Below are 11,711 nucleotides of genomic sequence, written 5' to 3'. Positions count from 1 at the left end.
CAGGACCTATTCTTTCAATAATTTTAAATGGTTCAACAAAATGTGGACTTAACTTCCCTTTCTTTCCAAAACGAACCACACCTTTCCAACGTGATACTTTGAGCAACACTTTGTCTTTTTCTTTGAATTCTAACGGTTTTCGTCTTACATCAGCATAACTCTTCCGTCTATCATGTGCTGCTTTCAATCTTTCTCGGATTTGTATTACTTGGTCAGTTGTTCTTTGAACAATCTCAAGACCTGATAACTGATTATCACCAATTTCAGACCAACATACAGGTGTTTTACATTTGCGCCCATACAATGCTTCAAATGGTGCCATTTGGATACTCGTATGATAACTATTGTTATATGAAAATTCCATTAAGGGTAAATGAGTATCCCAACTTCCTCATAGATCAATTACACATGCACGAAGCATATCTTCTAAGGTTTGAATAGTACGTTCACTTTTACCATCTTTTTGCGGATGGTAAGCAGTACTCAAATTTAACCGTGTACCCATTGCTTTTTGGAAACTTCTCCAGAAGTTAGAAGTAAAACGACTATCTCTATCTGATATGATTGACAACGGCACACCATGCAATGATACAATATTTTCCACATATAGTTGCGCCAATTTATCCATGCTATATGTTTCCTGAATTGAAATGAAATGAGCTAATTTGGTCAGTCTGTCAACAATGACCCAGACAGCATCATTTTGGTGATTGGTTTTTTGGTAACTTCATAATAAAGTCCATGGTTATCATATCCCATTTCCAAATCGGGATCTCAGATTATGTTAACAAACCTAATGGCTTTTGATGCTCGGCTTTGACCTTTGAACATGTTAAACATTTTGCCACGTATAGAGCAATTTCTTTCTTCATTCCAATCCACCAATAATCATCCTTAAGATTATGATACATCTTATCACTACCCGGATGCATCATATACTTGGATTTGTGAGCTTCTTCTAATATCTTCTCTCGCAATTTCCCAACCACTGGTACCCACATTCTTTTCCCTAATCTGAGTATATCATCATCGCCCTTAACTAATTGATCTATTGTTCCATTTTCTTTTTCAGCCTTTATGTTATTTTCTTCTCGTGCCAACTTCTGAGCTTCCTTGATTTCAGTTAATAGATCAATTTGGAGTTCTAACCTCAAAGCTCGTACTATTTTTGGCTTTTCGTGCTCTTTTTTACTTAAAGCATCAGCTACCACATTAGCTTTACCTTCATGGTAAACTATCTCACAATCATAATCGTTTAATGTCTCCATCCATCGTCTCTGTCTCATGTTCAATTCTTTCTGATCAAATATGTGCTTTAAACTTTTATGATCAGTATAAACTGTAAACTTGACACCATATAAATAGTGTCGCCATAACTTTAATGCAAAAATTATAGCTCCCAATTCCTGATCATGGGTGGTGTAATTTTTCTCATGAACTTTTAATTGTCGTGAAGCATAAGCAATGACCTTCTTCCCTTGCATCAAAACACATCCCATTCCTGTATGCGAAGCATCACAATATACAATGAAATTATCTTGTCCTTCAGGAAAGGCTAAGATAGGTGCGTTTGTTAGTTTCTGTTTAAGAGTTTCAAATGCTTCCTCTTGCTTTGGTCCCCATTCAAATTTCACAGACTTCCGAGTAAGTGAAGTTAATGGAACCGCTATCCTTGAGAAGTTCTGGATAAACCTTATATAATAACCTGCTAACCCCAGAAAACTTCTTACTTGAGTCAGAGTCTTGGGTTTCTCCCATTTAGTAATAGCTTCAATCTTTGCTGGATCAACTTTAATACCCTTCTCATTAACAATATGCCCAAGAAATTGCACTTCGGACAACCAGAATTCACACTTCGAAAACTTAGCATACAGCTTCTCTTTTCTTAACGTTTCCAATATAGTTCTTAAATGGGCTTGATGATCTTCTCTTATCTTTGAATAGATAAGGATGTCAACAATAAAAACAATAACAAACTTATCCAAATAAGGTTTGTAGATTCGATTCATCATATCCATAAAAGCTGCCGGAGCATTAGTGAGTCCAAAAGGCATAACGATGAACTCATAATGTCCGTTTCGGGTTCTGAATGCAGTCTTGGATATATCTTCTTCTTGAACCTTCAATTGATGATACCCAGATCTAAGATCAATCTTGGAAAAACAACTTGCACCTTGTAATTGATCGAAAAGATCATCAATCCTCGGGGAGCGGATATCGATTCTTGATCGTGACTTTATTCAACTCACGATAATCAATGCACATTCTCATTGATCCGTCTTTCTTCTTAACAAACAATATTGGAGCTCCCTAGGGTGAAGAACTTGGTCGTATAAATCCCTTCTCCAATAACTCACCCAACTGCTTTTTCAGATCCTTCATCTCAGTTGGTGCTAATCTATAAGGAGATTTATCAATTGGAGCTGTTCCTGGAACTAAGTCGATTCTGAACTCAACTCAGGAAATATATCCTTGAATTCAGTGACAATTGGGACCTCTTCTAGTTTCTTAGGCTCGGCTCCTTGGTTACATAAGCCATGAATGTTAAGCAACCGTTACCCAAACAATGACTTGCTTTTATTTTTGATATGATTCCTATTTTACCAGATTCTTTATCACCAGCTATACAAATCATTTTATTGTTTGGAGTTAGAATTTCAATAGCCTTTTCGTTACATAGCATTCGGGCTTGGTTGGCGGCTAACCAGTCCATTCCTAAAATAACGTCAAATCCAGCTAACTTCATTGGTAATAATTGCACTGGCATTTCATATCCGGCTAAGGTAATATAACTATTTAATACCTCAGATATCTTGATTAGTGACCCATTAGCCGTTTCTACTTCATATTCCTTACTTAACTAAGATAGAGGTTCATTCAATAGACTACAAAACTTATAATCTATAAAGCTTTGATTAGCTCCTGAATCAAATAATACTCTAGCATAAACGTTATTGATAGGAAACGTACCAGTAATCACATCTAGTAATTCTCCCGCCTTTTGTGTGTTCAGCATAAACGTGCAGGCATTTCCCTTTCTTCCCTCAATTCTGGCACCAGTACCACTGGCGCCTCCAGCTACAGGTGTCTTCTTAGTGCATTCCGCACTAAAGTGTCCTTTCTCACCACACTCAAAACACACAATCAACTTTTTCCTACAATCCTCCTTCTTGTGTCCCGGTCGTTTACAAAAGTTGCAAGTTGAATATGGATCAAAATTACGAACATCAAGTTTCGGTGTAGGCTTTAAACACCTCGCCTCATGTCGCTTACCACAGTTTTTACATATTGGTCGGTTAAATGCAGCCAACCTCTCCTTTCCTCTTCTCGGTTTCTAATCATACTATCCATTAAATATCCAGCCAGCTCAATAGCAGACTCGAGTGTTGCAGGCATGTGTGATCTCATATGATCACGGATTTCCTTTGGCAAACCATAAATATATCGAGTCACCTTGTTATATTCGGGAGTAACAAGATGTGGAACAAGCCTGCAGTACTCAAGGAATTTAGTGTTGTATTCCTTGATATTGGTGCCAATAACCTTGTGGTTCCAAAGCCTGGTTTGAATTTGATCAACCTCGTTGATAGGACAGAATCTTTGTTTGATCAGTTCTTTAAATGTTTCCCATTCAAGATTATACAAATTGTTTCTTCCTTTTACGTCTATCAACGTATTCCACCATTCCAATGCTTCTCCTTTGAACATTTGGGACGAGTACTAGATACTCTCTTCTTCGGTACACTTACTGATAATAATTATTGACTCCATTTCCTCGAGCCAACGAAGAGTAACAATCGTGCCCTTATCCCCATAGAATTCTTTTGGTTTGTATACTTGAAAGTCCTTAAACGTACATCCCGTATTGACTTTCCATTTCTTTGTTTGTCTTGGTTCATATTCACTAGTAGAACTCTCGTATCCTTTATCTTTCAGTTCCTTTGTTTTATCATCCCTCGTCCTTTTTGAATCTTTTGGTTTAGAATGAACAGATGTCACACCCCGACTAGCACAATGCGGAAGCGTAAAATGAGAATGTAACAGACACCTCTGGTATCAACACATTGTTTATAAAGAAACATCACAAACTAATTTACAATATATTACAATTCATTGTTATATCATCGTTTTACAGGCTAGGCGATGCAAACAAAACTAGTTCGTTAACTATACGATCTTACTACTAACACCCTTGCTTCTATTCACATAGCATCAACCACTCACCTTGCGCAAGTAACAGATCACCAAATCATTCCGATTTAGGTACACCTGAAAAGCAGTTTAAAACGGGTCAACTACTAGAGTTGGTGAGTTTCACGAGTTTCAAGAAAACAATTATGAATATTCACAAGTTAACACTTGTAATCATGATATAAGTATGTATGTATGTAACTGATGTAATTATGCTAAGCTATAATGAAGCCTTGACTGTATGTGCTGCGTGCATCCATTTCCCACGCTCAATCAACCACTGTGGCTCCACTTCCACCCACAACATGCCCTGTAGCTATGTCTAACACTACATAGCCTGTTTGTATAAATATGGTCATGTGCAAACGGCGCTATGTGACACGGCAACCAGGCCGATTCCGTTTGGGTTTGTCAAACCAATAGTACTATTCACAAGCCACCGGCTCGAAGTTAATCACTGTGATCGTGGGGACTTTCGTGTGTTAGCACTTAGATAATTCACATCAATACATGTTTCAGGTATGTATATGTAATCAAACATGCTTTTCACCCCAAAAGATCCTAAAACTGTTTAAAGAGTGGGGTCATGAAACTCACTGTTTAGTAGATAATCAGTAGCACGTCGGTTCGAGGTTTGTATAACTTGCAATCACAGTTTCCTATAATCAATATTAATATTTTAATATTATTATAATCTCATTTCTAGACTGGGCTGTATAACTAATCTGGGTACAGCTGGAACGCCTAGAAAGTGGCAATAGGCTCAGGTTGTGATGTTGTTCGATGTCTAATACTTAAAACCGAACTTAGCTCAGATTCCCGTTTTCCCAGTTGTGCCAAGTTATTCGTTTACGCGTTCAGAAAACAGTTATGGGAAAATAAGCTTGGGTAAATGTATTGGTTAAGAAAATGATTAAGTTATAAAGAAGGATCACATACTAGGGTCCCGGATTAGTCTTGGGGTCCGTTTCAGTTTATTCATTTTGATTTAAGAAGAAACACGCACAATCTATCCAGATTGTCCAGGTTTCTCATAGAAAAGTTTGTTTTTAATGAATTAATCCAAAAATATGATTTTTGATCACTCTTGGTGTTATGATATTTCCGCAGGTTCGTTAGTCGCGAACTTGCCGGTTTTTATAAAAACTGAATTTGTTTAATCTTCAAATTAGCATAATTAATTAACCGTTAATTATTAAGTTATGAAAATTTAGCCACTTATCAATTAAAATATGTAGATTTTAATAAAAATATTTCTGGAATTATTTACTGAATTATTAATTTATAAAAATTCATTTTATCAGCTATATTTCGCCTGAAAATCGTCCGTTTATCCCAAACATTTCCAAAAATTCCACCAAAATTCCTGAATACTCAAATCATGTCCCAAAATAACCTGTATCAATTCCAGAATGTAAAAAGTTCGTGCAATATTCTTTTGGCCCAAATTCGGCTATAAAAATTCACACGAACGCATATACACAAAACACCTTTAGGCTTCTCCAAATGATGTAAAAATTCACATGTGATCAACATACATTAAATCTGAGTTCCCAGAAAAATTTAATAATTTTTGAAGTATTTTAGCTATTTTTCCCAAATAAACATCCCAATTCGGTAATAAATTCGCCAAATATTCTCGGATGTGCAAAAAATTACCAAATTTGAACAGGGACTCAATGACACGGTCCCTGATGTCCTTGAAATATTTCAAGGTCTAAAAATATGCACATCACAACCTTAACCTAAACAGCCCGTAAGCGAGTGTTTTGGCATTACCTTAGCGGTTTTGGTTCGTTTCCGCCTTTCTAATCAACTTTTCAATCTCTTGTGCTCCAATGTAGGATAGATATAAGTCCTATATCACAAACCAATCAGGTTTCATCAATAGAACAGCCCTTTAACTTAGGGTTTCGGCTAGTGCACAAAAACGAACTTTTGAACCGTAAAAATGCCGTTTCAACCCTTTAATCCGTGTTTATGGCCAAAAAAACTATCAAACCAGGTTCTTTACCATGTGTATGATCAAAACATATTTATGGACTATTTGTAGGATTTTTACACGGTTAGGAATGATTTTTGGCAATCAAACTATGTGTATTTGGTATTAATCAATGTTAAACAAGTGTAAAAGTTGCTTATTTTAAGTTGTTACCTTAGGGTTTTGGAGAGTTTCTGGAAAAACTGACTTGCAGCTTCTTGGACTTCAGTTTTTATCAAATAAAATGAATAAACAAGCTTACATAACAAGTTTTATAAAAAAAAATATGGGTGGGGTGAGCTGGCCGATCGGAAGAATGGTTTGGGCCCCCTTGGGCCCATATTGGCCCAACAATCTATTTTTTACAAGCCCAAATACGAAAAGCCCAGTCCAAATTAATTCGGGTTCGGTTTTTGGCACGAAAAACTTATCGGGTGCGTTAAACAGTGCGAAAACGAGTGTTTTTCTGCTATTTTTGTGTAAAATTATAAAAACATACTATATGTTTGTAAAAATCAAAAATATTTTCATGGATCACTTAAAACATTTCAAAGAAGTGTTTGGTAAGTCTTTGTCGGCTTAACGGATGATACAATGCTTGGTTTGTAACTATCTTTCGCGTTTAAATCTATAACGGGTAGTTAAACGAGCATGTTTTCGTTTAACTTGTTTGTTATCGAACTAAGGCCATATTACTAATATTTTAGCTTGTATTAAACGTATATCACTTATAGATGGCCCTCCGATATATCTGGGTAATAACCTAACCCGTTCGGTTAATCGTTCGTTTGTTACGTAAAAGGCGTTTATTTGCTTAATCGGTAAATACGTACTGAGGTGTACCTTGTTTTGGCTCAAATGTCACAACAGATATGCTATGACTTGGTTGTTTAATTGATCTTGATTTTGACCTAGCCACATTTTTTGAGTTCGCGGTGTGGACTTGAACAATTTTTATTAGAGGAGTCACAACTTCTTTGATTAACGGAGAAACTGTTTCTTTTATCATATCACGAATTTCTCCAATGTATTCTTCAGGCAGTAAATTATTATTTTCAGGGGTCTTTGCTTTATCAGCTTGACTCCCTTGACTGACTCGGGTTTTTTGTTGTTCAGACATTCTGTAAATCATATAAATACATGAATTTTAAAACTCAATACACAAACTTTTATTCGTAGTATTACAAAAGATAGAAATACAACAACAGTAGTTATACAATCCTAATCTTTGGTCCATTTCTTAACCATCTCCTTCATCTTATCACATTTTTTTATTATCTTGTCACCCATCTTTTTCTTCTTGATCCTTTCGTTTCTTAATTCATCCATCACCGAGTTAGGTAGGTTGGGATACCCTACCGGTGCAGATGCCGAAGGAAAAAGATAAGCGTTTTCTCTCGGATACAAGTGAGGATTAGCTATATATGTCTGAATTTCCTCATCAGGTAGATTGGTTGTATAGAATTATTCAATCAGACGGGCTTCTTCCCGTATCTCGTTTGCTTGTTCATTTATGGTTGGTACCGGTCCATGATACAGTGGAAAATTAGGATTATCAGAATAATAAACCAATCTTCGACTTGGTTCAGCTATAGTTTGAGCACCTAGTGGGGGTGATCCAAAATGCCATAAACTCTGGTTGGAATGACAGTTCATCCAACTCGAAGATTCAGTACTGGTTTCTTGCTTGACTCTACTTTGAACTTCCATGTCATACGGATAATAGTTCGGGGTACCGGTCATTGGAACACTTTCAGAAGTGTCACTGGATATCTCGATTGGCATTTCTGGACTTCCCGGAACATAAATTGGTTGGCATCCGTAAGCCAAGTAAGGATCTATTTGATCAATAGGGTTTGACTAGTTTAGATTTATCGGATTCAGATCAGCCAGGTTTACGTGCACCGGTTCAGTCGGATTTACCGAAACAGTTGGCCACTTAGGACCAAAATTTGTGCTAACTCGGTCAGACGGCCCAACATCGGGGGCAGGATTAGATCGCCTTGCGGCATGACGTTTTTCTCTGTAGTAGTTATTATAAGACATCTGTATATATAATAACTTTGCGATAGGCAGACTACCAATCATAACTTATCCCTACTTATCAAATAAATGGTTAAAGCTTAGGTACTAATTTTAATACATAATTCGCTGAAACCGATGGCTCTGATACCAACCTGTCACACCCCAAACCAGGGCCTAGGAGTGTGACCATCAGTTGGTACCTGTTTTGTAAATATATCAGAGTAGCGGGTTTATTTTAGCGGAAGTCTTTAAATATTAAAATACTAATTCAACATTATCAAAACTACTCGGGAATTAAACAACCGAGTTTCAGTTTTACAAAACTGTGATATTAATAATACAAGGATTTGTAGTATTAAAAAACGAGCCATCTCGATCGATCTTCTATGACTTCAATCCTTGTATATCATCTATTATCATCTAGTTACCTTCAAGGGTGGAAAAACACGTCAGCTATATGCTGGTGAAACGTTGACTCGATAAAATATTTATAACAGTCGTTAAATACAAACATAGTTTTCTGTTTCACAAACTCAGCAGGAATGCCTGTCCATTCCCGGGATTTGTACCACTGTCCTACACACACAATTCAAAGGTTCCCCGAGTATATAGCCCCTGTTCGGAGACAACCTTCCCCTAGGCTATATAACCCCATTGGAGAACCGGTTATGACTGACTTGGTTTTGTATGCCAATTATCAGTTATGTTTGGATCCAGACACATGTGTATTCAGTCTGAGTTGCTTTTTATTATCTATTTTGTGTTATAATGATTTTAGAGATTATATCTCATGCAAACATTTATCAGACTGTTTGTAATAAACAATCTGTCTATTACAAGAGTAAAATCAGTTTCGATAGTAAAAGGTCAACGTGTTCACCTTGTATATCAGTGGATAATATCAAACTCCTCTTCTCAGTATGGTTTACAACTTGTATTCATAATAGGCATGCATAAGTATCTAGTTGATACTATTCAACAGACTTTAAGTCTGTTATAGTTTCAGCAGACTCGAGGTCTGATCAGCAGACTTAATGTCTGATTCAGTTCAGCAGACTCTAGGTCTGACCTAACCTTAGTTTAGTTATAGTCGTTTTATGAAAATACTTTGAATTTACATATGACGTTTGGAATAGCACGCTTTGGCCTTATAAGGGATATCACGTTGGCAAACTTCTCCAGGTAAGCAAACGGGTCCCGCGGTTGATTAGGATTTGTAAAAATTGCTTTCCTTAGGCAAGAAGAGTCTACTAATGATACCCCCCATCCAGTTACTACATGCCCGTCAAAATAATAGTTTTGATAACATTACTTCACGTGGAAGCAACGTCTTTGCTTTATAAAACATCACTTGAAAAGGATTACAGTTTAACGACTATACCCTTAGCTAAGCTATATCTTATGTATTTATAGAAACTAGTAAAGTAACTTAACCTTAATCCTACCTTAATCTGCTTGACGAGTCTTAAGAACGAAGAAATCAGCAGCAATTCAGCTTATACTTCGTTACAAGATCAGCAGCTCGTTAAACAGCGTAACGATACCTCGTCTCTTCGCAAAAATAGCCCACGGCGCCTCAGAATTCTCTTGCACGCTTACCAAGGTTAACTATGTGAAATCTAAGGTGAAAATGGGATAAAATGGCTTGAACCCGTAGCTGCCCTTTTATAGGCAAGTTTTGCAGACCATCGTGTAGCGCGATGGCCTTTTCCCCATGGCCGTCGCGTAGCGCGACGCCACATTTTACTAGTGGATGCCACGTGTTGACACGTGGTTGGCCACGTTTCCCAGGTTACTTAACCTGGTCATCGCGTAGCGCGATGGACCAGTTGAGTTTGGCCGTCACGTAGCGCGTCGCCCCCCTTTTTCTTGAATTGTGGGATTCTCTATCGCGTAGCGCGATGAAGTTAGTCAGAGGACCATTGCGTAGCGCGATGGGTTTAAAAACCGAAAATTTTCATTTTCAGTCCTTTAACTTTCAGAAATGGCATTTTTAGCCCCTTAACTTCTAATCTTGACATTATTGGCCCAAAACTAGATGGGGGTATTTTCACGGTGTTACATTTATCATCCCAATAGAAATGATAACGATGATGGCACCTAGGAATGGAAACCTCTATGAACTTAGAAAGAAGAATGCAATCTCTAGAGGTGGTTCATGCTTTATGTCCAAGGCTACTGAAACTGAAACAAAGATGTGGCATAGAAAGATGTGTCATGTAAATCTCAAAATCATGAACAAGCTTGTAAAAGGGGAGCACGTGGTAGGTCTTCCTATAAAAGAGTTCAAGTTAGTAGAAAAATTCTCTTCTTTTCTCAAGAGAAAACAACATAAATCCTCGCATAAGAGCAAACTAATTAACTCAATTGATGAGGTGCTGGAACTTCTTCACATGGATTTGTTTGGTCTTGTAAGTGTTCCAAGCAGTGGAAAGAAGAGGTTTTTTCTGGTAATAACTGATGACTTTTCAAGATTTACATGGGTTTTCAATCATGGGAAGCAAGGATGAGACTCCTGATTTGATTAAGAGTTATGTACTATGAATGGAGAACAAACTTGATAAGAAAGTGAAAGTGATTAGAAGTGACAATGGTATAGAGTTCAAGAATTGATTATGGCAGAATTCTTCACTTCTAAAGGGATCTTTCAACAGTGTATTGCTCCAAGGACTACTAAACAAAATGGTGTTGTAGAAAGGATAAGTAGAACACTAATGAGGCTGAAGACAGGTTTCAATCACTGTTTGACTCTTTGTAAATTGGAAACAATGAGGCATCCACATCAGGAAATGCACTCAATCCAGAATCTCCTGAAAATGAGAAGAACCTCAAAATGAAACTGCTGATGTAAACATGACAAGTCTAGATGCTGAAGTCATTGCATATAAGATTTTTCAGACTTCCTCAGTTGAAAGAAACCATCCTGCTGAAAACATCATTGGTGACTTGCATGAAAGAGTAACCAGAAGTTCATTTGAAAGAGCAAACATTTGTCTTTATTCTTGCTTTCTGTCCCAAGTTAAACCCAAAAACATCAATCAAGCTTTGAAAGATAACAGTTGGGTAGAGGCAATGCTGGAAGAGTTGGCTCAATTCAGGGATCTACAGGTTTGGGACTTGGTTGACAAACCTAGAGGAAAATATGCAATAGGAACCAAATGGGTGTTCAGGAACAAAAAGGATTAAAGAGGGATAGTCATAAAGAACAAGGCAATAATAGTGGCTTTAGGGTGCTTACAAGAAGAAGGGGTAGACTTTGAAGAAGTCTGTGCCCCGGTTACAATATTTGAAGCAATTAGAATCTTCTTAGCCTATGTAGCATCCATGAATATCAAAGTCTATCAACTGGATGTCAAGTCTTCCTTCTTGAATAGGAAAATAGATGAAGAAGTTTGTGTCACTCAGCTTCTAGGATTTGAAGATCCAAATCATCCAAACAAGGTTTACAAGTTGAGCAAGGCATTGTTTGGACTACATCAAGCCCCTAGAGCTTGGTATGATGAGCTCTCAAATC

Source organism: Bidens hawaiensis, unplaced genomic scaffold, assembly GCF_021521415.1.
Source record: "Bidens hawaiensis isolate Kalapana, Puna unplaced genomic scaffold, B.hawaiensis_p1.1 tig00011273_1, whole genome shotgun sequence".
NCBI lineage: Eukaryota > Viridiplantae > Streptophyta > Magnoliopsida > Asterales > Asteraceae > Bidens > Bidens hawaiensis.
Note: the sequence above shows the minus strand (reverse complement) of the source record.